The sequence below is a fragment of the Tachypleus tridentatus genome, chromosome 1 (genome assembly GCF_004210375.1).
Source record: "Tachypleus tridentatus isolate NWPU-2018 chromosome 1, ASM421037v1, whole genome shotgun sequence".
NCBI classification, from domain to species: Eukaryota; Metazoa; Arthropoda; class Merostomata; order Xiphosura; family Limulidae; genus Tachypleus; species Tachypleus tridentatus.
Genome location: NC_134825.1, coordinates 147,108,883 through 147,133,691, shown reverse-complemented (window position 1 = coordinate 147,133,691; position 24,809 = coordinate 147,108,883). Strand labels below are relative to the sequence as shown.

Sequence of the window (24,809 nt, the reverse complement as noted above, 5' to 3'; positions counted from 1 at the left end):
CGAAGTATCCAAAAGCAGTAAGAAAAACACAGTATTAAAATCTGTAAAACGCGTACCAATATCTATGAATAATAGAAATAATGAATTTAGAGAAAAAACAATATTTGGCATATGAGTAATTCATACTACTATAAAACCATATCGTTTCTTAACTCTTTTAGATTTCCATCTTTATTACTTCAGTAATACATACAGTCTGTACAGTATTTAGAGACAGCTGAAATCACTATTAATTTTTGTAATACTTTAACAACAATTATTTAATATATTCTACAAGAAGAGATGTTAACAGTCCCTAGCAGAAATTATAAATAATAATAATTATAATAAAATCAGGGCAGTATTACTTAGCACATCATTGCACGTTATGTAGGATAGTTTTTAAGTTTATTTGACTACCTAATAAGTAACAGTGGCTGTTTGACCGTTGACACCCAAGCATTTTCAGTGGAAATAGTCTCATAATATATTATATATATATATTATCTCCACATGTAACTGTGTGTAGGTCGCGTGTGTAATTTAACGGTTTTATGGCAGGCATGACACATGTAACATAGTGATTGCTAATGGATTGTTACGGCTGTATTGATGTGACGAATCATTGTTTATAAATGTGGTTTCTGTCTATTCGTCACTATAGTGTTGACAGGATCAAAGTTACTGTTGTTTTTTTTCGTTTTTTACCACTGTGTGATCGATTTCGGCCATGTTACAGAAATACCCGAGACAAAATCTACGCTGTTCCGCACAAAAAACGAAGTGTTTAAGCAATAGTCTGAAAGATAACACGAAGCTCAGTTTCGATTGTGAACTTTATAAACACTAAACATAGAATAGCCATACGTAATCTGACTGTAAGGAGTGACAAAAATCGTGTAAGTAGAAGACGGAGATTCTAGGCGAAAGTGAGGCAGGAATTTTGTGGGTTTTTATTTTATATAGGAAATATTATTTTCAGATAACGTATGCAGTAGCGACGGCTCACCAGCATTTAGAGTGGCAGAAGTTCCTTAACTATACAAAATATTAAACTCGTTCATTTCTACACATATATGATTATACTACGACACATTGTCTTATATTAGCATTGGATATATGTGCAGGCATCTATAGAAATTGAAAACTTCATATGGTTATATATATACACGGCTTTACAACTTTAAAAAACAACTATAAATACTTGTCACAATGTACTGCATGTATAAAACTCATGCGGTTACCAAATTCAGTCCATGCATTATTCCAGTGCAGTTCAATAGTCCCAGGAATCCAGTTTTACCCGTCTCCGTATAACTACAGGGCACAAGTATGATCGATATTTACTTTATAAGTTTATACCTAACATGTGGTATGTTGATGACCATGCATCACAGGATCATATATGCTGTCTCACTATCAATGATAGCAATGTGACAATAATATCAGAGAATATAGTCATCCAATTGGCATGAAGCCAATCCTAAGATTGTGATTGTTTCCCGAGAGAGAATCATACACCAACTACATATGTCTATGGTCAACATAAAAACTAAGGAAACTAGTTTATATATTTTTTTTCTAAAAATTATTTAAAAAGAGGGGAATAGAGATCTTAAAAATACAGAAACAAGATACGTACCTATAGTGAAAATGTAACAAAAAAAAAACGAAACAAACTTAATGTTTTGACATAGTATTGATATTATATTCTCAACTACAAAATCTTATTTGGAATTTCCTAAATATTAGAGCATTTAGACAGTAGTCAAAACAGGGATTTGTAGCTTGAGAAAATAACGTTAATATTATGTCTCAAACTTTAAGCTCATTTGTTTACTTTTTGACAATTGCATTTTCAATCTAAAAAACTTATATTGTTTCTAAATCTGAATTAGGTCTAACATGCTAATACATCCAGAAATATATACATAAACATAATTCACATAGGTTTACCTCAGTTTAAAAACGAAACCTAGACAACATCACAATTCTCTATTTTTGTTATCAGAGTATATTTACCTACTCGTCTCATACTAGACAGATAACGTATTTTGCTTGTAATACACCTCTAATACACAGGAAAGAAGGTAATTTTTATAAGTATATTATCATCAAATGAGAATAATATCCTTAAATAAAATGAATAAATAAATATATTTAAGTACAACAATAATAATCAGGTAGAGAAAAAAACGTGCACTGTAGTGCATATAAAGAAAAGGACTGGAAAGAGAAAGACAGAAATTAACAAGAAAAGATAAGTAACACTTCCCACTTTTCAAAGTCCCTAACAGTATCTATACAGTTGCAATTCTAAATTTCTTTGATATCTCGTTATTTTATCTAATCCGAATCAGCACTAATACGTTAATCTGATCCGAATCAGCAATAATACGTTAATCTAATCCGAATCAGCACTAATACGTTAATCTATCCATCTTGATAGGTATTAATAACCTGTTTATTAGATTTTATTTAGCATTCCCGCAAATTCTTCTCTTATTTTCGTCCATGATGGAAAGAACACCTTTAGATATTTGGGAAGAATATTGTGATAACAGCCCCACAAATTAAAACTCTTTTTTTCAGTGTTTTACGAAAACTAATAACGACCTACTAAGTAAACAGACGTGCACGCGTTATATTGAATTTAATTTAATTAGAGCTCAAATATATCAGGTTAAAAATTATCGTTTCACAATAAAAAACAAACTGGTGGACTATTATGTTGTATTATATTACTATTATTTTTAATTTTTAGCTGGTGATCGAAACATTATTCTGAAACACCCGTTTAGCATAGAATAGCATAACTTTATGAATACAACTTTGACAGGGATTTCCAATCCATTCTATAATTTGTTTATTTAATAGAAAAAACATTTTCTTATTGTCATATTTTACCACGGGTTCGAAAACCCCGTTACAACAAACATGCTCGCTCTTTCAGCCGTGGACGGTCAATCCCACAATTCGTTGGTAAAAGAATAGCCCAAGAGTTGGCGGTGGGTGGTGATGACTAGCTGCCTTCCTCTAGTCTTACACTGCTAAATTAGGGACAGCTAGCACAGATAGCCCTCGAGTAGCTTTGTGCGAAATTCCAAAACTAAACCAAACCAAAACAAACCAAACCATATTTTACGAATACTTTCCCAAAAGGTAAATTATCTAAAACTGTGCTGACATCTAGTGACAACATTTAAAGACTAGATAGAAAATAATCATGTAAGACAAAAGAGCAGAACACTGACTATTTTGGTCAACCTATATGAACAGCACAGTAGAAAACAATGTCTATCCATAACTTCATCTTCCTTCCACAACACTACAAAACATTTTAATTATTCAAGTCACACCTAAGATTCGAAACACACGAAAAATGGGATTAAATATAATATTTCGGAAATCTACTATTATGATTAAAAATATTGATGGTGCTACGATTTATCAATATGCATTGTATTCTGAAACATGTGAAATAACGTGTATCTAGATTTATAAGTCGATTTCACAAAAAATTAATTATAATATAAATTAAATTATATGTTGCTAGAAAGAGTTTCGTCCATAGAATTCCAAAATAGCAACAGGTTTGGTATCAAACACACAAATTGAGCTTAATTTTCAAAACTTTATTAATAGCCTTCGTTATGTACTTAATATTTTTTTAGATTTCGTGTAAAGCCCTTCGAGCACTATCTTCGCTAGCCGTTCCTATTTTTTTGGTGATAGACTAGAGAAAAGACAGCTGGTGAACACCATATATCGATAACTATTGGGCAATCTATCGTCACATTATATCACTCTTCCAGCTGAAAGGGCGATAATATTCGCTAAACGTTCTTGAATCCGCGATCCGAGGATTGTGGCCTGGCATGTCCAGATGGTTAGGGCGATCGACTCGTAATTTGTTGATCGTGGGTTTGAATTCCTGTCCCACCAAACATGCTCGCCCTTTCAGCCGTGGGAGCACTATAATGTGACAATCAATCCACTATTCGTTTATAAAAAGTACCCCAAGAGTTGGCGGTGGGTGGTGATAACTAGCTACCTTCCCTCTAGTCTTGCACTGCAAAATTAGGGACGGCTAGCGCAGATAGTCTTCGTGTAGCTTTGCGTGAAATAGCTTAGGGTTTAGAACAGGATTGAGAAATCTGAGAACTTTCATGAAGTTTTACAACTGCAAACAAAGTTTTGTCAAGATTTTATGCTGACGAATCAGCTCAAGAATTATATCAACACATAACTTGAGTTGTTTAAGGATAGGATAATGGAGTAAATTTTACAACTTTATCAGCGAAGGGCAAGAAACTTTGTTTTAACCTCCACGGTGGTTTTAATTATTAAGTTAGTAAACAGCTTACGTAGCCACATTGTCAAAGTGTCATCTTTTTGACGCCCAAAGAAATGTCATCTTGTGGTACTTCACATATAACTTTCGATAAGACCTTTCTCATAGTTATGTAACCAAATGATTACAAAAGGGAGGTAAGAGCTCACGGTTCGTGAAAGGAAGCTACTGGATAAAAATAAACTATTGTAATGCAAAGCGATAAGCAGGATTCACTGATAACGTACTTCGTACTGATTGGTCTCTGGTGTTACAGGTGAGGTTTCTTTAGTTGCTTTGTTGGAGAATACATTCTTGTTTCAAAATTATCAAGATAAGTAGTGTAGTTTTCATAGAAGTTTCTATGTATGGAGATAATCTTTATCAAAACGTGACTGTATGGTGAATTAATGATATTGGCTATGAGTATTGTTCTGAATTTGAGTATATTTGGCAACTCATTAAAATGTGCCATTTAACATTTAAATGTTTATTGTGTCTGGCATATTCCAAAGTTAGTTATTTAGACATAAATAATTCCTTGATAACAGTAAGTTTCTCGTGTTTGTTTTTACATTAGAAGAATTACTCTATGTTAATCTAAGTTTAGCTGATGTGAAATTCGATCTAGAAGTAAATATATATTTGTATGTCAAATGTGGCGTGTAAGACGTTTTAGTGCAGCTGTAAATGTTCATTTTCTTCTCGTTGTAGAAACTTTGAGGTAGAATCTTCAACGTAACGTATAGCTAATGAACCTTGAGGCGTAATAGTTGAAATCAAGCCAAACCTTCGTTCATTAGTTAGTTCTTGTGAGATAAGATTTAGAACCTATTGTAGATTTGGAGATTTTGCTTTCTTGCTGAGTTCATCTAGTTTAGGTTTGTTTTATTTGACCTTTCTATTACGGTTCTCTTCAACTTTTTCTCTAATATTCACTCTCAGATACAAACCAAATGTTGTTAAATTTTTATCCTAAATAATTACCCCTCTTATAAATGTAATTTATTATATTTTAAAACATATTTATTTTTATTTTTGGAGTCCTAATAAATTTCCATTCCGACTGAAAACCAATATTTTACCTTACTATAACTATTGTGTGTTGAAACTTAGTTATATATATATATATATATATATTTAAGCGCGAAGCTAAACAGTGGGACATCTTTGTTTTGCCCACTGCGGGAAATGGTTCCCGAGTTTTAGCGTTATAAGCCCTCATGATTACAGGGCCTTTAATATTAACGCATAACTTACATAAACTTGTATATTGTCTAGCCCTGAATAGCAATCCAACTGTACAGCAAGTCTCTAAATGTTGAACGATACACAGATATTATTATGACTTGAGTGTAAATGAACAAAACATTTGTATTACTAAAGCTCAGATAATACTGCATGATCAGTTCATCCCCTCTTCTAAATAAAATGACAAACACATAACTAAATTTATACATACACTAAAATATATAATACATAACGTAGAATGCTTCAACTACAGCATAAGTAACGTTAATATGTCATTTTACTGAATAAATTGTTTAAACCATAACACTTGCTCAATGTAAACAAAGAATAGTTATAGAAAGAAGTATCCACGTGAACGTCCGTTAGTAACTGTTCAAGGAAACATAAACCTTTCCTCTTTATTCCTGCGAAAAATCAAGAAACTTACGACCCCAAAAACTGGGTTTCATTAGCCGTGGTGAGAAGAGCACAGAGAGCCCATTGTAAAGCTTTGTGCTTAATTACAAATAAACCGGGTTTCTTTATTTGTAGTTAACCACAAAGCTACACAAAGAGTTATCTGTGCTCTGCCCACTACAGGTACAACTAAATAAAACATCTAAAGAAAGTATGTAATCATATAAGTTTGGCTTCTTGACGAAACGCTGTCTTAGCAAAATTTATGTAAATTGATGTTTGACTTTAATGAAAATAATATTCCTCTTCCTTATATTAATCCACATCAATGAATAAATACCCAGAGTTATTTAATGTTGTTTTTAAACCTTACAACAGCAAATATTGTCAACCCTTTTCAGCACTTGACTTTCGAATTACGTAAATGTCTAAAATCGAAATCCCTATAGAAGAAATCGCTTTTGAAATGGCTTAAAAGTTTCACTTTAGTTAGCACTTTCGCTGATAAATTTTAAAAATAAGTACATTAATACCCTCCAATGGCTCAGCGGCAAACCTGAGGGACTCATATCACTAAAACCTGGGTTTCCGTACTAGTAGTAGATACAGAAAGATAGCCTATAATATAGCTTTGCCCTTAATCACAAATACAGAAACATTACTGGAAGGAAAAACTGAATCTTTCTGCGTTCATTGAATCAAACACACATTTCAAAGAAGATTTTGCATACGACGTTAACAAGGTTTCTGAAATGTACTCGTCAATAAATCTGTAATAATTTCAAACTTAGCTTTTCTCAAGTCTACCTTTTCCATAGTCGTGGTGTAGATACAGCACAACAGGAAAGACGAAACTTACCAAGTTACTCATTTCTCGTGCATACGTTCGAAATTCGGAATGACTTTGGGCAGACAGTCTTTGTGTAGCTTTGGGCGAAAATTCCGAACAACAGCTCTCTGAATGTAGATGTTTTCTTCTATTATTAATTAATTGTTTACTTAATATATACTGATATTTGTCTATTATTATTATTATTCAGTCTCTTTGTTAAGAATAATTAAACATTCATTAGCGGCATTAGTAGAGCAAATTATATTTCCATACAAAATTAATTATTTGATCATATATATATATATATATATAATACAAAAAAATTCGAAATTTGTGGGGAAAGTTTGAAAACATAAACTGCTTAAAGTTAATAAGCCTCAGTGTCAAAATCCGATACTTATTTTCAATGTTCTATTTTGTTCATCAAGTTAAATGTGTTAACTGCACATTTAGTTTACATGGATAAGTTTGTTTGTTTGTTTTGAAATTTCGCACAAAGCTACTCGAGGGCTATCTATGCTAGCCGTCCCTAATTTAGCAGTGTATGACTAGAGGGAAGGCAGCTAGTCATCACCATCCACCGCCAACTCTTTTACCAACGAATAGTGAGATTGACCGTCACATTATACACCCCCAGGGCTGGGAGGGCGAGCATGTTTAGCGCGACGCGGGCGCGAACCCGCGACCCTCGGATTACGAGTCGCACGCCTTACGCGCTCGGCCATGCCAGGCCACATGGATAAGAAGATGTAGGTTACCAGAATCGTGGTTGAAGGAAAGTGGAGATCTATGTACTTAAAGGTCCTTTGAAGAGTTGAACTTCAAGCAGTACAGGGGTTAAACGAGCTCAATATCTTATTATAGTTAACCTTAGGGAAAACAAGCAATAAGTTCGCATACTTCCTACAAAGCTTTTCTTAACCGGAAGGTAGAGTCATGCTATAGAAAAACACAAGCACGAGGCCTGTGAGGTGCTTGTCACTGAAGAGTTATCTCTTTCATAAAAATATAGGTAACAGGCCTTTCCAACACAAAATACACCACACACTCAGGTAAGCCGTAGTATTCAAAGTGCGGTCCTCGTAGACGACATTTCACAAGCAAAAATGTCAGTATCGAAAACCGTTCACGTCTTCAAGAGAACAGAGTAACAGTAAAAAAGGATCGGAGTTTTGAAAAACAACACAAGTAACTTGTACATAATATGTTTCCATGACATATCTGTCTAACCCTTACACAATTCAAACATCCGGAGAATGACATCGATATTCATGCTACTACAGTGAAGTCGTTAACGCGACACCTATTGAATTTATGTTATGAATCCGTTATCTTATTTTTGGCATCGCATTCGGTTACATGAATATACATAATTATAAAGAGGTTTATGTAATGGAAGTGTTTTAGAATTTCTTATGTGACAATTTGCAGTTGTTGGGATTGTTGTTGTTCAGCATAAAGTTTTACAAAATGCTATTAGTGCTCCACCCACAAGGGGTATCGAAACCCGAATTTTAGCGCCGTGCACCTGCAGACTTCCCGCTGGGCGATAGTTGCACTTGTAAAGAAGTAGATGTATTTACAAATTGGTACTATTTTCATGAGAGTGCTAAGTTTCTTGCAAACAGAAATTGAAAATATGATCATTTGACTCACTACAGTTATAGTTTCATCATCTATATCAAAACTATTCATGCTTTATTTTGTGTCACACCGCAATGTATTTTTTTGCGATTTGTTTTATTCGTATAGACAGAGTGTTACTCACAACTTTTAATAATATTATTATTATTGTGCTGGAATCAGACTTACAATTCATTAGTCTTAGTGAAATGTATGAGTTAGAGAGACAGGCACGTTTACAGCTTCGATTTCACTACCATTGGCCACTAACATCTGAGGAGACTGATAAACTGAAAAAAGGCAATAACAAGTGATTCGATTATGCAGGGCGAAAAAAAAATAAAAAATAATGTATTTTTCATGTAATGAAATTCTTTTCACATTTTTGCAGCGTCGTCTAGGATACATTTCTTTTTTTTCCGGATATCCAAAGGATTAAATGCTTCGTTCTGTTGACGATGAACAGAATTTTTCTGTTATTTGTTCTTCTCATAGACGCGCCAAGAACTAAACTGAAGAATTAACTTGGCTTGAGTCTGTATTGCTCGGATTGTGACAAAGGATTTCCATAATTAAGCGATTATCATTACTCTACCTATTATATTGTTTATTACTCTAACATTTCCACGTAAAGTCAGTCGACAGTCTGTTCAGATTTTAATATATTTTGAAAATTGACAATCTGTTATAATAGACATAAATTAGAAAATAAAACAATAACAAAAAACTATCATCTTATGACAAGTTTTATCAATGCAAATCTTCTTTCAAACTCTTAGATAAAGAACGTTTTTTGCAGAATCATTGATACGGAAAAAAATTAAATATAAAGCACGTGACGGTTTTTATTTATTTTTCACAAGGATCACAGGGACTATGGTACTACTGCTCACACCATAAAGGGATTTTCCAGACACTTTATTTTGAATTATGTGATCCGCCAAGTAACTAATCCCGATACAAAGAACAGGATCATTAACAGCTTTAATTTTATTCCTGTAGTTTTAACCATGTTCTCAAAATCCTTTAACTTAATTAAACTATAGAAGAACCATTTCCCACATCTATTAAACTGAATAAACAACCATAATTACAAGGGACTCCTACCAGACATCGGACTTTATTCACCATGCCAACAGTAGCTGGAGACAAATTGGTGGAGTGGCAGCTATAGTAACAGCTCTTGATAGTTATTTGAAAAACAAAATTATAATTGTCGTTTAATTTACATAAAACGTCACAACCTTCAAGTCACGCTACCCCATGGTTACTACAAGACATCGTCTTTTAAAGTTCCTACGTGCTGAGAGAAGAACATGAACAGGAACTAAACACGTTCAATTATTAATTCCCCTTTTGCAGGTTCAACAGGATCTATACACGAGTCCTGTTTTGTTTATAAAAGATATTATTTTGTTTAGTTATTAAGTTACAATTAGAGATTCTTTCCATGACCATCAGATCTGAAGAAAAAATGTCACGATCGCATATTTCACATTTTATAGTTTGTAGACTATTTATTTTTCAAGATAAATTATTACACAGATATGATTACTTTAAGTTGTGACTCGCGATAAATTCAACAATGTTTTTACATAACGTGACACAAAACAAATACATTATTTACTCTAACACATTAAACAAATCAAATGTGTAAACTAACTAATTCTTATAAACATTTAATTTTCGTTAAAAGTAAAAGCAAATGATTTGCACAGAAATCGTGCTGATAAAAAAGAAGTTGATACTGCAGAGTATTTACTGAAATTTTTAATGAAAGACTCAACTTCCCTATTACACCATAAGGTATCAGCCCTAATTTTCTATGATTTATCTAACATTCATAAAGAAGATATTCCATTACGAACTTTTATTTTCGACATTGGAACTTTCAGTCATGCTTTTGCTCACTTTCTTGAATTTCTAAAACGTTCATTACCATCGAATGTTATAAGTAAACATCAATATGCATGTACATATATGTTTCTTATAGATTTCCACATTTCTTGACCAATGAGCACCAAACTTCACACAGTGATACAGTATGACACGAGAAAGGTCATGAAGGGGTTGAACTCCACCATCTAATTTCATATTAATATAATTCTTAAAACAGCTTGTCTTTATTTTTAGTTTTGGTACCTTTAAGTATCTTTATTGGACTTTTAATGTTTATTACGTCAAGAAAAATAAAATGAGGCAAAGTTCCCAGCCCTTGTTACAAACCAGTTCTTATTTCACCCGTCTAATGGACGGATATGTCAGTACTATTTTTCAAAGCTCTGAAGCACAGTTCTAAATTTCTTCCAAAAAAGCATCAGTGAGGTTTAATAGTAGTGTGCACTGAGACCGAAAGTGAATAGAAGTTATTTTTTCGCCCATGCATGACACAACTTAGAAGTGATTAGTTTTTGGAGAATCAAGGCCACAGCAATGCCACGAGAATAAAAAAAAAATTATGTTAATATGGGAACCGAATTTTCACACTATTTTTATTCTATAGTTCAGTCAAAATGACTGGATTTAAATGAAATTTGGTGGACATATGTAAAATATTATTCCACATAGCTCTGCCAAAAATGGTCGGTGTCCATTAACAACGATGGGCATATGGACACATTTTCGTAACTTTTCAGAGCTGAATATGATCATTGCTGCTTGACGGAAGTATGAGTTATTCTGAAATCCCTCTAGTTTTGATATTGAATCATACACACATACTATTGGAAGAGACCATCTTGATTTATGACGTTTTCCATAATATGACCATACCCTGATCTATTCTTCTGAACGTAATTAACTTTATAGTAAAAAACAAATAATCTCATTTTCTTCCGAATAAAAAGCTTTATGGATAAAATACTGTTTAATTGCGCTTATAAAATATCTAGTTCATATAAAATATTAGATAAAGAATTCAATAACATTACAGAATCTCTATGTAAAAATGACTTTTCTATTTCTGTTATCGAAAGAATACTTGGTAGTTATTTAAATAAACAAAATACTAGTACACCAGATGTAGTTACAGTATCCAAGTGTTCTGTAATTATCAGCTTACCGTATATGTGTAAATTGTTAAAATCCAACCAAAGAATATTATTAAAACGATGTATCCGCAGATAGGTTGAAACGTGTACTAACTGTCGCCTGCAGTCTTTTGTTTTAGATTTAGGGATCGAATTTCTTTTTTACAATCACCACCATTTGTAGTTTATACCTGTCCTTGCTGTTAGAAAGACTACATCGATTTTGTTAAAAGAAGATTAATAAAGCGAGTGAAGGAACATGCTAATCTAATATCTCCCTCTATGTCTTGTTCAATTAAAATATCCTTAGAGAATGTGGTACTGCTGTCTTGTTTTAATATATTTAACATCATAGCAAGGGCCAACGACGAACAGAGCCTCCGTGTAAAAAAATAACATAATCATTCACATACACTGAAGTCTGAGAATTAATGTCAAAGGACGTGATAATAAACTGCTTTTACATTTGAAGCAAGAATATAGTCGTTTGGTGAAAACAATAACCTTCGTACTGTTGTTGTAATTTGAAGATAAGCATAATTATTATTTACCATTACAAATTTTAGCAAATGAATTAAGTCGTATGCTTAAACAAAATTAATATATATATATAAGTATGAAATACAACTTTAATATTAGTCATTAAACTGTAAAAACCTTTTTGATCTATTTCGTTGTTGAAATTTATTTTTATGGAGAAATTTAATAGTTTAAATTGAACTTTGGTGTCAGCATAAACTTGACTTAGGTTTGCAGGCCCGGCATGGCCAAGCGTGTTGAGGCGTTCGACTCGTACTCCGAGGGTCGCGTGTTCGAATCCCAGTCGCACCAAACATGCTGGCCCTTTTAGCCGTGGGGGCGTTATAATATGACACTCAATCCCACTATTCATTAGTAAAAGATTAGCCCAAGAGTTGACGGTGGGTGGTGATGACTAACTGCCTTCCCTCTATTATTAGACTGCTAAATTAGGGACAGCTAGCGCAGATCGCCCTCGTGTAGCCTTGCGCGAAATTCAAAACAAACAAACCTAACAAAGAATTAATCATACGTTGAGCCCTGACATGTAAAAGAACGTGTAGACTTTTTGGAACATTAAAATTTGAGGCTCATGATGAAAGAAATTTTCAATAGATTAATGTCAGTGTAAATGTGTTCAATTGTTAGCAATAACTACTAATTATGAAAGCCATGTAGACATTGTGAATCTGTCTTTATTATGATATAAATAAAACAACTTTTAAAATTTTCCTTGGAGTCATTGATGTCAAGTGCTTGATATACAAGCCTACAGGTTTCTAAAATTAGGAAACAATATTCAATCGCTGTAATGAACGTCCTATGTGCAAATACTATCGCATTCGACAATTGGAGTTCTGAAAAACGAGAATACAACGTTTTCCACTAACCATACGTCAAGAAAATGGGGATGATGACAGATATTCATCTTGTAAAGGAAACTATTTTGCATTATAATTAAAGGTTTTTCTCAAAATCAACAAATAACGAGAAACTGTAATTGTATATCTTTTTATTCCAATTAGATTTACTTACTTTTTAAATTAAACGCTTCTCTTCTACCTAATGGTTTGTACTTCAAAATGCAGCGTCACACACGTTATATGGATATTATAACGAAACGTTAAGCGTCGTTCTTTGTATCATTTAATATCTATAAATATTCATTTTGTTTAAAGTTAAAGCAAAGCAAACCCGTGAGATACCTGTGCTCTTTCCACTACGGGTATCGAAACGCAGATTATAGTGGTGTAAGTCCACAGACATGCTGCTGTGCCACTGGGAACAAATATATATATTTACTTAAGATGTTGGATTTGTTATACAGTAAATCGTTCCTTTATAAAACCATTATATCAGTGTCACTATACTTAGTTAGAGCAACAATGATTTTGTCGTTTAATAATTTGTGGACCAAAACAGACATATGAATAAAACAGCGCTATATAAGTAATTAATATTATCTGTTTTTCGTTTGGACATACTATATCATTTTTATACATATGAATCGAACGAAAATATGTTGTTTGAATGTAAAGATATAAATATCTAAATCAAATTCAAAATGTATTGCATTACAGCTAGTGAAAAGTGTAATTACGTTAAATATTAAAACCACATATAAGGTGAAATGAAACAGTTCTTTTCAAAACCAATAGATTGTTAGTGTATAAATATGTATATCTAGGTACTATGATTTATTGGAAATGGTCATATTCATTAATTGTAGTATATGAATATTCATGAAGTATGATTTACAAATTACCAAATGGTAAAATAATGTTCGATCTGAATTTAATCGCAAGTTGAGGCACTTTGATATCTGAACATGACAACCTACAATAAAGGTTCGTTTGCGAACTGCGTAATAAATTTTTGTCCGAGCATCAAAACTTGCGATTTCAAAAAAAACTCATGTTATAATAAACTGGATGGTTCTCTTTCGTATTATGCCAAACACGTAAGTTGTAAAAAAATGTAAGCAAATTAAAATATGCAAACCTCTCAATAATGCATAAAATATAAACTATAAATAGTGATACTATAATAACTGGAGATCACTTTGTGTAAGATCTTGGATTTGTCATAGATCAGATATATGAAATACAGTTCGGACATGCACCTTACGACAAGTCTACCGAGTTAAAGAAGGCATGTTTCACCATGTCCTCTGTTATAAATTCTGTATGGTAGTTATGTGCCTATATGTGTGAAGCAAAAGCTTTGGTTTCACAAGTTTGTTTTAATTTCTAGCACGAACGTTTGGCGGTGGATACTTAAAACCACACATAATTTTTTAATGTTTTACGAATGATTTTGAGTTTTTAATCTCCGTAATTTCTCTTTTAGAGGTTAAAGGTCAATACTTAAACTATAGTGTCTTGCTTCTCTAGTTCTTCTTAAATTAAACCGGTTTATCCCACCTTCCACGCACTGTAGCTCCCATCTACCAACAAAGGCCATTCGTAAACCAGTACACGTGTTACTCCGAATTTTTATAATCCTAACTTCTTTTATTTTTAACACACTTCTAAAAGCCTAGTCTTTTTACATCAATCATATGATAAATCCGACTTCTTCCATAAACTTTTCTGTCAGTTTTTCGCTCGTTATTCTCGCAAACTTCACAATTTTGAGACGTGTAGCAAGAACAGAAATGTCCGCTGCAGCAAATCAAGACTCACATTTTCGGCGTCCTCATTCATATTAACAAAACTAGTATTTTATTGCTTCTTTTACATATCAATGAAAGCAGTGAGGTTACTTACATGTATGAAAATAAATAGTGTATTTAGTAAGTTCCACAAAATAAACTATGCATGTTCTAATATCTTATTAAATTATCAGAATTGCTCCACGAATGAAAATAATAATAAGTGCACAAAAAAATCGTTAGGGCAGTAACTATTTTGTTATCTGTTTCTTCGAGCGATACTAGAACTTTGAAAATAAGGACAGAGAATAATTTTTTTTGTAAGTAAGAAAATAGACTCGAAAAAGGACCATTAGAATCCTGATGGATCGATTCTTCGGATATACTTCACCATGATCGGTTTGACTTGTTTTGAATTTCGCGCAAAGTATACTGGGTGTAATAATCTATTTGTTTGTTTTTGAATTTCGCACAAAGCTACACGAGGGTTATCTACGCTAGCCATCCGTAATTTAGCTATGTAAGACTAGAAGGGAAGGCAGATAGTTCTCACCACCCACCGCTTACTCTTGGGCTGCTCTTTTACCAACGAAAAGCGTGATTCACCGTCATATTATAACGCCCTCACGGCTGAAAGGGCGAGCATGTTTGGTGTGAAAGGGATTCAAACCTATGACCCTCGGATTACGAGTCGAGTGCCTTAACCACCTGGCTATGCCAGGGCCCTCAACATGATCAAAAATGACTACTTAAGTTTCAAAAGACAAAACTCAATCATTTGTTCCGTTGAAATGTCATTGTACTTGTGGTAATTACCGTTTTACCACTTTCATGCTACTGGATAGCACTCAAGCGTTTAATTTAATTAATAAAGCATGGCCAGGTGGAGAGGGCGCTCGACATGCAATGTGAAGGTCGCGGGCTCGAACCCTCGTGTAGCTTTGTGCGAAATTCAAAAACAAACAAACGGATTATTACACCCAGCATACTTTGCAGGAGACTGTTACGTTGAAAATTCTGGTGTTGTGTTCGCAATCATCGCTAATAAACAGAGAACTATTGACGATGTATAAAATAGGTCTAATGATATTGTTGATTTTTCCCCTTGTTTATTTCAAGGCTACTGAGGTAATCTGCAAAGTTCCCTGATCATCTGCCAAGTAAGAACACCAACCGTCAACTGTTAAGCATCTTTTCATCGTCACTGAATAAAAGGGCGAAGATATATGGCTCCGGATTTCGATTTCATGACCCATATGTGGCGCCTACACTAATGTGATGTGTTATGTTTTTGTTTTGTTTTTGAATTTCGGACAAAGCTACTCGAAGGCTATCTGTGCTAGCCGTCCCTAATTTACAAGAGTAAGACTAGAGAGAAGGCAGCTAATCATCACCACCCATCGCCAACTCTTGGGCTACTCTTTTACCAACGAATAGTGGGATTGACCGTCATATTATAACGCCACTACGGCTAACAGGGCGAGCATGTTTGGTGCGACCGGGATTCGAACCCGTGACCCTCAGATGTGTTATATCAGTTTCAAGAGTAGCACGCGACCTAGAATATCGCTCTTATAAAGTAAGATTAGTTAAGAAACAGGAACAAAAGTAAAACTATATAATATTTACTCTCAGTAAAATACCTTCTAATTGTGTGGATTGTTCTTGTTTTTGCTTATTTTCATAAATTTTCGAGCTTTAACGCAAATGATATAAAATATACAGTTTATTAATTTTTTGTTTGAATAGATAACAGATATTGAATATTTAAAGATTTATAAACCTCTTTTTAGCTTTTGCTTTTAAGAAAAGACAAAATTTAAGTCGAGTTTACTTAAATAATGAAACCATGAACAGAAATAAAACGTTTTCAATTTTTCAAACATTTTTCGGTTGGTGTCTATATTTTGGAACGAAAAACTAGGGATTTGTGTTTTTTTAGAGAAAAAAAGATTATTTAATGTTCTCATAAATTTAACTTAATGAATAAAGAACACTAATGCCTGACATACTAACACATTATTGACTGTTTTATATCTTTAATTTTGTTTATCGTGGAAATAAAGGTATAACTTTCTTATCCCTCTTTCATTTCATGCTGAAACATGGGTGTCAAACTACTTTTGCTAAAATGATAATGATATAGGTACAAATTACCAATAACTGGCTTTATATAATGTTGAAAAATAGGAATAAAAAGGAGAGTGCCAACTCCTAATTATAACACAGTTGGTTATGTCATGCTTTGCCAGCTTCTTGAAGGCGTTCACACCATAACAATTGTTACTGTGAAAAAACAAACATACATAAACAGTGTTTGATCAACCTTGTGTTTGTTGTATATCAGTCAGTCTGAAAAATTCTGAATTGAGCGAAATGTGTCGTCACAATGGATATGACGTGTGTAGAAAAGTTTAAGTATTATTTCTATAAACTTCAAAAGCTTTAAAAATCCCTAAGAGACTAAATTAAGAATGTAATGTGAAAAACAATATTTAGCCTAAAACAATAATATATGACAAATGTAGTTAATCATTTTATTCTTCGCCATCTTCTAAAAGGTATTCAGACCTTAACAATGGTGGATAGGCTGTTTATACTCAACATATTATTTAAAGCTATTGTTCTTTCTTTAGTGGCACGGCATGGCCAGGTGGTTAATGCACTCAACTCGTAATCCCAGGTTCTCAGGTTCGAATCACTGTCACATCAAACATGCCCCCCTTTCAGCCGTGGGGGCGTTATAAAGTGATACCCAATCCCACTATTCGTTGGTAAAAGAGTAGCCCAATGGCTGACGGTGGGAGGTGATGTCTAGCTGTTTTCCCTCTATCTTTACACTGCTAAATTATGAGTGGCTAGTGCAGATAGTCCTTGTGTAGCTCTGCGTGAAATTCAAACCAATTTTTCTTTAGTTAAAAATAAACACAATATATGTATTCCTTCAATATTTTATTAGTTTGTGCAAAATGAGGAGACTAAAATAATCTTAGTCCCTCATCCACCATATCAAATAAAGTACTTTTATACATTAATCGCGACACATTAAATGTTAAAATATTCTTCTTTGTGTCTTATTATAACTACGAATTAACTGATGTTAACTTTGTGGTTGCTGCTTTTGTCAGCCATTTGTTGTTGTTTTTTTCATTCTTGATACTCAAATTATATTAGAAATATACTGCTTTTATTACATATTATAAAAAAACAGTAAAGTTATCTTGACATATCAAAATAAATATTATATTTACTGTTTTCTAGAAACAATAACAATTACTTATTTCTTTTTTTCATTTTTTATAATTTCTGCACTTGTCGCGTAGAAAGAACGCGTTCATTCGACTCTTTAGTTATTTAATTGTCGACATCAATAACCAACAATTGTTATCCTTATGGTAGTATTCTGGTTGCCTAGCAGTATATTTATGGACTTGCAATGCTAAAATCTGGCGTTAAATTCTCCATGGTGGACAGAGTGCATATAGCCAGCCCATAGTGAAACCTTTCCATAAGAAATCAGCAACCTTACAGTGGAAAGTAATATTGCCATGAATATTTTAAATGGTAACGATTTGGTGCCTTTGAAATGCTTTGCAAAACATCCATCAGTATATATATATATATATGTAGAAACAGAGAATATTAACACTGAACAGTCAAGTAAAATAAATTGATAAAGAAGGACTGCGTTAAAAACAGCAAATACAGACTTCTGCCTGATGACAATTTGTTACAAACAAAAACAAACCCAAAGAAAAACGAAAAAACGCTGCATCAAGCAAAAGGATCCCTAGAGCACAGGCTTTGATGTTTATTTATTTGTTTGTTTGTAATCAAGCACAAAGCTATACAATGAGGCATCTGTGCTCTTCCCACCACGGGTATCGAAGCCCAGTTTCTAGCGGTGGAGTCCGCAAGCATACAGCTGAGCCACTGGGGGGCTACAGACTATAAAGTGGGATATAAAATGTACCCTTGATTTTAGAGGTATCTGTAGAAATAGGACCCACATTGCCGTGGGGATATACCGTATAACAGTCGTAACCTCCGTTTGTTTATTAAATAATAAAATAAAAATAAAAGAATAGAAATAGAAATTAGGAGAGCGAGATGCGTTTAGACAGTTGTATAAATACATATAGATTAACCACAGATTTGTGGAGTTTAGGAATAGTTTATAGAAAATGTAAATCTACACAAGAATTTCATTTAGGATACATTTTTTTTATAAATCTTAATGAAATTATTAATTATTGTTTCTTTAGATTAATGAATAAGTTTAAACATTTTTGAATTATTGATTTCTTTTATCATAATTAATTCATAAAACTTTATAAAGCTTTATCAATGAGCACTATAACCTAGTTTGCTATTAATTCTTGAATCTTAAACGTTAATGATTTGGCGTCTTTTAGATGTATTTAAAACATCCATATATATATAATGTTTCTTTTCTTATATGCGATATAAGATTCTGCTAAACCCTCCACCATTTTTTTCTTAAAGAATCACCTAAATTTGAATGTTAGGGTGGTTTAACAAAATAAAGCCAATTTTAAAAAATATAACTAGTATTTTGATTTTATATTAGAACGTTCTTTATCATGATAACAGATTATTATTAATGTTCTAGAAAACAAAATATATTGTATATTCTGCTAGAATGGGATAGTGTTTATAGCAGTTTCAGTTTTCCCGCAGTAAAACAGGTGGATAACATTCAACTAATTAATTTTTGTTTAGCATTAATTATCTTTTTCTTACACGTTAAAAATGTCCTAAAGATATCTAATATTGTCATATAGTACATTTTATATGCAAATCTCTTAGCCAATCACAAATCTTAATTTTTGAAGGGATTTCTGATATATTTCTTTTAATAAATCAGTTAATATTAGAAAAATGTATCAATGTATAAGATTAAATTTATCTTATACCAAATATAAGATATCGATATTCATATTTCAAATGGCATAAACGTCAATTCAATTGATGTAAGATGAAACCTTTCTTTAGTTAGACCTAAAGCAAAGAAACTAAAAAAACAACAACAATTCCTGCTGATATTCAACTATCTATGTTTTCGTTTTGAAGCAACAAAGGATCTGAGACACCTTTTTGAAATGCAGAATATAAACACGTGGCAAGAAGGGAATATGTGGACCATACTAGTTTGCTAAACGTAAACTTAAATCTGTATTTGTTCTACTATATTATGAACTACTTAATATGCAACATATTAATTTTTACATGGAATTTTTTACGTTTTCTTCAGAAAAGGAAAACTTTATCTCAATAAAAGGTAAAGATAACATTGTGGGCGAATTTACAAAAATTCGATTTTCAAAGTCATCAAAATTTCTTCTTTCACAAAAAACGTATTTATTCTTATGATATGGATGATTCAATAAGTTGCGAAACTTATCTGTCGATTTTCCATCTTGTAATTTTAATATTAATTACTAAATACTTTCTTTAACCATATTGAAAGTTAAGCTTTTTTAACTAAACTGAGGTATGTTACTGTTATAGATATAATTTTTAATTATAAAAAACGTAGCGCCTGATTTTTAGAAGTAAATTAACTGCATAATGCAACAGACTTTTATAAACGACTTAACTCCATCATACAACTCCATAATACAGTAGGCTTTTAAGAGTTTTTCTGTTTGGTTTTTAAGTTTCGTACAAACTTACAACCGGGCTATCTAATTTAGCAGCGTAAGACGAGAGGGAAGGCAGCTAGTCATCACCACCCAACGCCAACTCTTGGGCTTATCTTTTACCAACGCATAGTGAGATTGACCGTCACATTATAACGCCTCCACGGCTGGGAAAAAAGAGAATGTTTGGGGTGACAGGAATTCGAACCCGCGACCTTCATATTAGAAGCGTTTTAACCACCCGGCCATGCCGGGCCGCCTTTACATCTCCATTAACTTCACAATGTAGTAGAATTGTAGAAGAAAATTAAATGCATAATAAAGTAGACTTTTAGAAGTAAGTTCACTCCATAATACAGTAGACTTTTTAAAATACATTAAATTTTCTGTATATTTAGAGAAGTTTGCAACAGTATATTTTTATCGGTAATTAGCTTTTTATAGGAAACTGTTCTTGTTTAACTTTAAAAGTTAAACTTTCATACATATTTGTACTTGAAACAAATTTCTAATGAGTTTTTATTGCTTTTACTTACGTACTTAACACAAATATGTGGGTTTGTTTGTTCGTTTCGAATTTCGCCCAAATCTAAACGAGGGCTATCTGCGCTAGCCGTCCATAATTTAGTAGCGTAAATTTACAGGGAAGGCAGATAGTCATCACCACCCACCGCCAACGAATAGTAGGATTGACCGTTACATTATGACGCCCCCACAGGTGAAAGGGCAAGTATGTTTGGTGTGACGGGGATTCGAACCCACGACCCTCGGATTACGAGTCGAGTGCCTTAACCACTTGGCTATGCCGGGCCACTTCAAGTGGGCTTCTCCTCATCAAGAACCCCCAAAGTCTCTCATTTTTTATTTCTAATTAATTTAGAATGAAACGCTATACATGGTATTAGAACATTACGGTACAAAGACAAAACGTAAACATATAAACAAAAGTACCAATGTACTTTAAGGATGCTACTTTGAAAAAAATACAAATCCACTTTGAGTACAAAATGTCCAAATTGTGCAGAAAATATATAAATCCTTTTAATTACAAATTAAAATAAAACATTATTAATAAATAGTTGAATTTCACATTATTTGTTCATCATGTTATACGCTATTGAAGAAATACTGATGATATTTAAAAGTGTTTGTGTGTGTTTTTCTTATAGCAAAGCCACATCCGGCTATCTGCTAAGCACAGCGAGGGGAATCGAACGTCTGATTTTAGCGTTATAAATCCATAGACTTACCGCTGTACTAGCGGAGGTCTGATCTTTAGAAAGACTATTTCTATTGTTATTGCAGTATTTCAACTATAATTACTTCTGCAAATTATGTCAAAATATTATCACATATAAGGGAACTAACAAACTGTTTATTGTTTAGCCTTTAGTGCAAAAATAATCCATCTGGGAAGGCTTAATTAAATTCATCTATGTCTAATAAAGTTTGAAGAAAATGAACATATTATTTATTAATTGTATGATTTGTATTCCAAAATGTTATTTCAGTTTATTCTCATTGTAAACTTATGAAACCATCTACTTCACAGAAAACTATATTTACATTTTCTTCTTGGTATTTATAGTTTTATCACATTTACGTAAAGTTTCTGCCATTAAATGCTCCTTCAAAATTTTCTTTTAACGTTTTTAACACTTACTAGCATAATTTCAATAGCTCGTGTCTTAATTCACAGAGGTCTCAATGTATCGACGAAGTCCCTCCATTATTTCCAGTTACTTCTATAACCACTCCAACGGCTGATGTGTAGCAGTACCTGAAATAAGAAAATAATAAACCCAATGGCTTGTAAGAGGACTTTGAAACGCTATTTTAACAACTGACGCATTCGCCATCCCGAAGAGAAAGGGTGCCAGAAACACAAAATTGGATATCAGATTTGGGCTCAGCGACTCCTAAAATATACTTTTAAATCCCCATCATGTCTGAATAACATTCCATCTTTCGGAGAGGTTTTATACCCTCTTTTAATATGAGGATACCTGTCGGACTACCCCAAGTCCATCTGCCAAATTTGAGCCTGCTAGCTTCAGAAATGTTTATGGGGTTTATAATACCTCTAGCTAAAATTATTAAAGTAATTTCTCAATCATAGCTGTTTTGGTATGTCTGTGACACCAAGTTTTGCTGATTCTTTTAACCTTTGACACTGTATATGAAATTTAATACAATAGGCTTCGAATAAATGTTGTTAAGCTCATATTTTCTTCAAGCAAGAAAATGTACATAATCTGCAATATTAATATTTACTTGCTTCTCTGTTTGTAATAGAGCAAAGCTATAACGCACTGTATTCTGTGTCTACCGTGAAGAACAGAACCCCTGATTTTAACGTTATGAGTTTGTAAACTTACCGCTCTCTCCATCATGGTACTACCATTTGCAGATAAATAATAAAAAAAAGTTAAGGATGATGTTATTAAAGTGCTTACCGAGTGATTTATCGTGCCATCTACAATAGTTGCTAATGAATCGTTTTAAGTCCTGATGGGTAAAGTTATCAATAGGGATACAGATCGGTTAAGTAATATCAATTTAAGTAACTTTAACAGAGCAGTAACAATGCAATGTCATGGTAGGATTCCCTAGCCTCATAGCCTTGGTGAACTATCACCTCTGAAACTCAAGTCTGTAGCTGAGGCAAGGTGGTTGTGACAAGTAGTTGTGATGGTTTTGTGGTTAACCTGATAAACATAAAGCGTAAATTTATAAATTAAACAGTCATTTGGTTTAAATTTAATTTATAAATATTTTAATATAAAGTAATTTGACATTAGAACCCAACAATATATATAAATGTATTAACATTGTTAAACTTTGAAGTCTTGCATCATTCACCAGTATCAGCTGACATCATTCTAACAGTTTCCTATACAGGAACACCACCTTACCTCAGTTACCAAGACTTAATTAATTTTGTTAACTAAAGAATTCAGCTATGAGCATAAGTATTGTTACTGTGTGTTTGTTCCAGGTTTAGTGTTTTGTTGTAACTAGAATTAGAGTGACTATGAGCTCAATTATAAGTACAAATACCAAACTGCCTACTGATTAGTTACGGATCTTATGTTAGAGTTAGCTTGAAGTTTAGCCTATCACACATACATACCTACTATTGTTAGTGACGCATATGTACTGCTTGTATAGATAATTCATGTTAAAGATTAGGATGGAGATATAATCATTGAAACGTTTACAATTTCTCATTAAATATCCATTTATAAACAAAATTTTAAATCATTGAGATGACATGGGTCGACCTATTTCATTTGAACAATGAAAGTTGATTATAACACTTCATCTTCTCAGTCCCGAGCTATCACGATCCAACCATTTATGAGATGGTGAGAAATAATTGACCTTATCATGCTGGTAACCAATGTCAACAGGTTACAGATTGGAAGATATATTGAACAACATGTTTTATTTCTGCCCTTTCTGAAAAAAAAAAGAGAATAAGAAAGGAGTGTTAGCCTCAGGAAAGTAAGTTGTTCAGTCAGGTATAAATTTAGCATCAGATGCTAAACAAGAAAAAATATCTGTTAATGCTGGGAAACGACGAACAATGAAACTAGATCAGAACCTGGCTCAAGATATCAAATAGGAAGATGGCATGTTCAGAATCCAAGAGATAAGGACATACACTTCAGACTTTTTCTGACAAGTAATCACGACTTTCTGTCACATGAAAATTCCTGTTAGAGTACAAAATCTGAGCTAGACTTATTTTATTCCCCTTATACAAACTGTGATTGATGAGAGTCAATAGATCAAATATTATCATCTATTCTCAGTGACCGACAGAATTTTTTATATCAGGTTCAGGAAGCGAATACTTAGATCTGGCACAATCGCATCTTTATGCAAAGATTGTTACGCCAGATTGGACCGATATAAAAATGATGAATGTACCTCTGCTCCTATCAATTATTTTTTTAATTCTCTGTTTTTTTAAGTAGATGTACTCGTGAATGACAAGCTCAATTCTTTATTTCACAACCTGTAGACACATTAGGTCTACACAGAAACTTTACTGAGTCATAAATGTAACGGTAAGAGAAGCCATTTGACATCATTCATGTGGATAAAAGGCACGACTAGTAGTTTTTGATGTTCTCAGTTTTAATGATCATGAGACGATACACGTGAGAGCTAAATAATCGATACGATCGGCCATCTACATCCGAATATCTTTCTGCAGAACAAGTTCCAAGAGTATATAACAGATTTTACATCTCAAGTTTTAATGAAGAGAATAAACAGGTTTTACATAGAAAGTTTAAACTAACGGAGTATAATAGTTTTACAAAACGGAAGAAGAGATCTAATTTGGTTATAATAAAATTTTCTACATCAGTTTTTCTTGAATTTCTCTCTGCTTACTCTTTATCTGCTTGCCATTTAATATATCAGTTTGTCTGTCTGTACGTGTATTAAGATCACTTGAGCAATTTAAAATTACAGAGAATATAAAACACAGCACCAACTATTATGTTCATTTTTTTAA

The 24,809-nt window shown here is 32.9% G+C and overlaps 1 long non-coding RNA gene across 1 annotated transcript in view; it reads right to left on the bottom strand.

Annotated features, from left to right (window-relative positions):
* Positions 1 to 24,809, bottom strand: part of LOC143226357 (uncharacterized) — a 70,207-nt gene that overhangs the window by 5,471 nt on the left and 39,927 nt on the right. Inside the window, exon 3 of the long non-coding RNA XR_013014559.1 lies at positions 21,942 to 22,058. This is a non-coding gene — a long non-coding RNA (uncharacterized LOC143226357). The remainder of the gene's footprint in view (positions 1 to 21,941; positions 22,059 to 24,809) is intronic.